Genomic DNA, 6,356 nt, shown 5'->3' on the forward strand with positions numbered 1-6,356 from the left:
GTCCATGTCCATTGGGTTTTGTCATCCACAACAGAAGCGCCTGGCAGGACCTTGCGTCTTGGTATTTTGTGGGGTCAGAGAAGGTATTGGTTATTTAGTGGTTTTACACAGAAATAAATAATAAAATATCCGGGAAAGATGGAAAATGTAACATACAAAATGTGGAGGAGCCACTAATACATCATACTCCCGTATACGCCACAAAGCCAGAGGCAAAAATATCGAATTAGTGCTCTACTCCTTATACTGTTTGTCAAATGGCCAGAGCCTCTCACCACCTCTTCATGGACTGGAAATGAGATATCCCTGACTCCTTGCATCGCCAATCGTCCTCCTTTAGTGGGTTGAGACACAGTCCTGGTCTTGTTACCGTGTCCGCGGTGTGTTCCTGATCCTACATCAAGGGGTATGCGGAAGGATGGGGCAGATTGCCAGGTTCAAAAGGGAAATAGTATTTATTGTATATACTCACACATTCCAATTTAATAGCGCGCATATAGTAAAAGCCTAAGACGCCTGAAACACCTCGCCCGACCCGGGTTTCACCTATTCAGGCTTCTTCCAGGGCATCACAAACACCGACACAAAACCACTCCCCCCCCCCCCCCCAACTCAGGGAGACAGAGACCTTCCCTCTGCATAAACATTATGTCATGTACTGCCATACAAACCCATGTTAATTTGCATATAAAAATACAAAAATACACAAAGCTTCCGTACATGTAAACAAATATAAAAAAAACTAATTTCAAAACTTTAACTGTTCGTTCAATATTGGTGCTTTACATATTACGATCGCCTCGTTCATTCCTATATCGGCATTGGATCATTATACAGTCTCGCTGGTTGATAGTAGTAACTATTACCAAGCCGGGACTGCATGGTCCAATCAGCTTTTGAGCCCGATACACACCCCTCCCCCACAAGATCTGGGGGTAGAGGCAATTAAATGCCTTGATAAGGAATTAACATTGGAACATAAGGAATTTATCGTTAAAGCTATTGTTTACTGCTTGAAAAGAAATTTACTTTTGGTATGGTTCGAATTTTTTTTTTTAACCAAACAACCGCAACGGCCATGGGTGCGAAATTCGCACCCAGTTTCGCGAATCTGTATATGGAGATGTTTGAGGAGTTTATTTACTCCCCTACGAGCAATATATACAAGTGTACAGGAGGTATATAGATGACTGCATCATTGTGTGGCCGGGAACTTCTATTGCGTTTGAAAGATTTATTAAGTATCTCAATACAAACAATTTTAATCTAAATTTTACCTACGAAATTGATCCCCCAAAAAAATCAATTTTTTGGGCCTAGAAATATACATAGAAAATCATAAGATTCTAACTAGAAATGGTTTTAAAGCCACTGATGTAAATAGTTTATTGAATTTATTAGTTGCCGTCATCGCCCCCTGGATAAACAACGTACCAAAAGGCCGACTAAAAAGGATTCAAAGGAATTGTAGTAATCAGGATTTTTCTGCACAGGCTGAAATCATCTTAAAGGGAACCTGTCACCAGGAGAGATCTGTTATATTGTACCTTTCATTGGCATCTACTGTGTGACGAGGCAGTTGCCAATTGGGAGGGGCTGGAAAGGAGCAGTTTCCCCCCCCCCACCCTTGGGAAACATGTGACCTTTTCAAATATATGAATAACTCCCCTCACTGGGGATTGGCTGTAGAGGAGCAGGGAGCGTCTCTAAGCCCAATGATGGGTGTTTTCATATATTTGAAAAGGTCACATGGAGGAGCTGTTTCCCAAGTGTGGGGGGAACTGCTCCTTTCCAGCCCCTCCCTTTTGGCAACTGCCTAGTCACACAGCAGATGCTAATGAAAGGGACAATATAACATATCTTTGGCAGTGTATGTACTGTGCTCTGTGGGGACTGGGGGAGAGCTAAAATGGCTCTCCTGGTGACAGGTTCCCTTTAAATAGGTTTAAGGAAAGGAACTACACCAGCGATATTCTGAAGAGGTATCTAACAACAGACAAAGAATTTTTGAGGAAAAGAAAGATAAAAGTGAAAGCATCTCCTCTAACCACTGCAGCTACTCCACGCCCCAGTAGCCGCGTTACTCCGCCTACCAGGTAATCTTCGGTGCACAGCTCCTGGTAGCTGCGCGCCCTCGTCCGGGTCCCCTGCTTTCTACGCATGCGCAGTAGCCGGGGGACCCGGACGAGGGCGCGCAGCTACCAGGAGCTGCACCCCGAAGATTACCTGGTAGGCGGAGTAACGCGGCTACTGGGGCGTGGAGTAGCTGCGACTAGTAGCCTCATGTCCGGCTACTCCACGCCCCAGTAGCCGCATAAAAAAATTTGCATAGACCTTCAATAAAGTTTTCTAAAAGACACCCGGGACGTGAGGATTAGCCCAAAAAAGGGCTCTCCTCACGTCCCATCCATCCACCTATCACCCCTTGTACCTTTATAGGTAGGTGCCCTTTAAAAGAGCACATAATATTAGGGATCTAGTCACCTCAAGCTTTGTGAGAGAGGGAACCACAAAGGGTCCAGGGATGCAAGGATAGAAGTTGGGTGGATAAAGGGGCAGTACAGGAATTCAATATAGACAGGAGCTCACCCCCATACAAGATAAAAGATTTTATGTGGACAGTATGTTGGAGGACGGGGAGAAAGCTAAAAATTAGAATCGGCGAGCATGTTAGAGATATAAAAAGGGGTTTAAAGACACACAGTTTGTCTGCCCACTTTCGGGAGAAGCATAACCAGAACCCAGCACACCGGAGGGGAGAAGACCTGAACAAGAAACTGAATGTCACGGAAGGTTTTTGGATTTTCCACCTGAACACCCTCCAACCACATGGCCTTAGTATAGATTTTGAACTAAAAAGTTTTCTTGTATAATTATTTTAGTAATCACCCGAATAATAATACCCTTTATTATAAAAATATACCCCCCCCCCCCTCCTCCATCTACATACACCGGTTTTTTGCAATGATGTTTGTTATAATTTTTGTTTATGTAGACTGAGGAGAGGTTAGTGATTGGACCATGCAGTCCCGGCTTGGTAATAGTTACTACTATCAACCAGCGAGACTGTATAATGATCCAATGCCGATATAGGAATGAACGAGGCGATTGTAATATGTAAAGCACCAATATTGAACGAACATTTAAAGTTTTTTAAATTTGTTTACATGTACGGAAGCTCTGTGTATTTTTGTATTTTGATATGCAAATTAACAAGGGTTTGTATGGCAGTACATGACATCATGTTTATGCGGAGGGAAGGTCTCTGTCTCCCTGAGTTGGGGGGGGGGGGGGGGGTAGTGGTTTTGTGTCGGTGTATGTGATTTTGGTATAATAACACCGGAGATGACGCCAAACACCATGCCCTGGAAGAAGCCTGAATAGGTGAAACCTGGGTCGGGCGAGGTGGTTTAGGAGTCTTATTCTTTTACTATATGCGCGCTTTTAAATTGGAATGTGTGAGTATATACAATAAATATATATATATACAATTTCCCTTTTGAACCTGGCAATCTTCCCCATCCTTCCGCATACCCCCTGATGTAGGATCGGGAACACACCGCGGACACGGTAACGAGACCAGGACTGTGTCTCAACCCACCAAAGGAGGACGATTGGCGATGCAAGGAGTCGGGGATATATTTTATTTCCAGTTCATGAAGAGGTGGTGAGAGGCTCTGGCCATTTGACAAACAGTATAAGGAGTAGAGCACTAATTCTATATCTTTGATTTAGCGGTTTTAGTTGCTATTTTGATCTCTTAGAGACGGACTCCTCTTGAGCAACATTTCAGAAATACACATACCTCCCAACATTTCTGGAAAGGAAAGAGGGGCAAAGTGGCGGCACACATAGCATGCCATGGCGATCACGCCCCGTATTTTTACCATAATATAATAATCATTGTCACAATAATAAATTTATGACCAGATAAGGGATTACAACCCAGAACCTGCGCAGTCCATCTGCCATAAAGACATGGAGCCTCAGGAGATGGCAATAGGAGGATTTTTGGTAACTAAGAGCTGTTAACTGCTACTTTTACACTGTGACACAGACGTAATACACTGATATATAGAGGGGGATCTTTTTGGAAATTATTACTGAGACAATTATTATTAAATCTCTGAGAAGATTCCTCTCTATATACCAGTGCATGAAGTCTAACAGTAACAGCTCTTAGTTACAAAAAAATCCTCTTATTGACAACCACCAAGCTCATAGCTCAGTGGATAGATGCTCTCTGTCTCTCTATGGCAGGTGTAGTGTGGAGGTTCTGGGTTTGAATCCTGGGCTGGGAAAACATTTATTTAATTGAATTAAAATAGATCCTTGTGTCTAGGGAAGCCCTGGGAGGTGTAGACACCATAATATGGACAAATGATGTGGTCCTTGCTCTGCCGCAAACATGACACATCTCTCAAAAGGATTCCCTGCCCGATGTCTGTAGAAATAATGCAAGTTCTGCCTTTGAAAGTATTTACTAGGCAGGACACACCGCCGGGACAACCCCAGCTAGTGTGGGATCTGGAGGGAATATACGGGACAATCTCCCAGCCACCCGGGATAGAGGTGAAAAACAGACTGTCCCGCCAAATCCGGGATGGTTGGGAGCTATGCTGTATTGTATAACAAACCCTCTGCTCCGGCCTCCTGTATGTTACACATATTGAGTGCATTTTGTTCTGTGTGTTCAGATGCTTCTGGTGTTTTATATTGTATAGTATTATATAATATGGTTTATTTCTGATAATGTTACTGGACATTTCTTTATGATGACATCCCACATCAAGGTCACCTGTGATCTCTGAAGCAGTAAGGGAGCTCACACCCTGCTATTTATTGTGTTGTTACATCCCTATGAAGTGGCTGTGTAACACCGTCATCGTGGGAGTCGTTTTCTGATTATCAGCAGCCGCCTGTCTATGAGCAGAAAGCAGTATTGTAACGGCCCGCCGGACGGGTTATGTTACAAACTTTATGCGTTTCGAATGCCCTCAAATTGTAGTAGAAGTGCAGCCAGATAATCCTACAATCTGTGTGGTTCCATATGAAGCTTCCTTTACATTTCCTATGTGCTTACCATGATATCTTCATTCCTTTGTACTGTTGCTACTGCTGTCTATATTCGGTATTGCAGCTGCACAACATCTTTACATTGTGACCAATAGGAGGTCAAGTTTATTCTATATTGTAAGAAGGTCCCTGGTTGGATAATGTTCATAAAACCCCTTGTGGCTGGGAAGTTCCAGAGATTTCATTCTTAGAGGTCATGAAGTACAGGACACATTAGTTATGGGAAGTCCGGCTCTTCTTGGTGAGCTGGCTCATCAGGCTCCGCTCACTAAGAAGAAGCGGCTCTTCTGGCTCCTGAATGGCTCCCTATTGCATGTATAATAGGGAGCCTCGGGCCAGTCGGTACCACTACACTTTAACCCAATTTCTAATAGGTTAAAGGGGGCATTGTTACCCAATCTGGGCCAGGGTTAAGTGAGCCATCGGCCCACTGCAGGAAGCCGACTCCTTTCGTTCACACAAAAGAGCTGGCTCATTCGCGAAGAGCCCATCACTAGCACAGATCTCCACATATGGCCTGCAGATCCCAGGCCTGCTGCAGGAGCCTACGTTAGAGAGCCTGCTGCAGGAGTCTACCTTACACAGCCTGCTGCAGGAGTCCACCTCACCGAGCCTGCTGCCTGTGCCAGGCACAATCGCACGGGCTACCTTACACCTGGACAGACTGAACTGTTGCCTTTGCCGTGCTCATGTTCTGGAATAAAGGAACCGCAAGTTGTCTCTTTGTGATTTCTGAAAGCCTCATAACATCACAGGCCTCCCCTCTACCATCTACTGGGGGATCCTCACATCTGTACATAGGAAGAGCCCCTGGAAGAACTACCATCCATCCGCGGCATCTCCCTCTGTCTCACAATCCACCTCTGGTCTTGAGTGTATTTACCAAGTTTATTTAAACAGATGGAGGGAACCGCAATGGGCACGACCCCCCACGCCAAATCTATTCCAAAGTTGATGAGGAATAATGGTTTTATTCAGATTTACAACAAACATCTGAGAGAATTCAGGTCCCTAGTCTCAGGGTGAGATGGTCCCTCGTCATCTACTACTTGATTAGGTACAAGGCTATAATGCAAGTCCTGCTACTGGATAGTGATGCCGGGAAGCCCCCTCCCCCCCTATTCCAGGAGACTATCCTGGCTGGAAGTCTGGATAAATGAGTTCATGGACTTCAGGTTGAGAAGATGGCATAACCATGGACCTATCCACAGAATCAGCTAGGACTATGCTGTAAATATGCCTCAGGCATGATGGACAACCATTGCTGCAGCACTCAATGC

The sequence above is a fragment of the Engystomops pustulosus genome, chromosome 5 (assembly GCF_040894005.1).
Source record: "Engystomops pustulosus chromosome 5, aEngPut4.maternal, whole genome shotgun sequence".
Taxonomy (NCBI): Eukaryota; Metazoa; Chordata; class Amphibia; order Anura; family Leptodactylidae; genus Engystomops; species Engystomops pustulosus.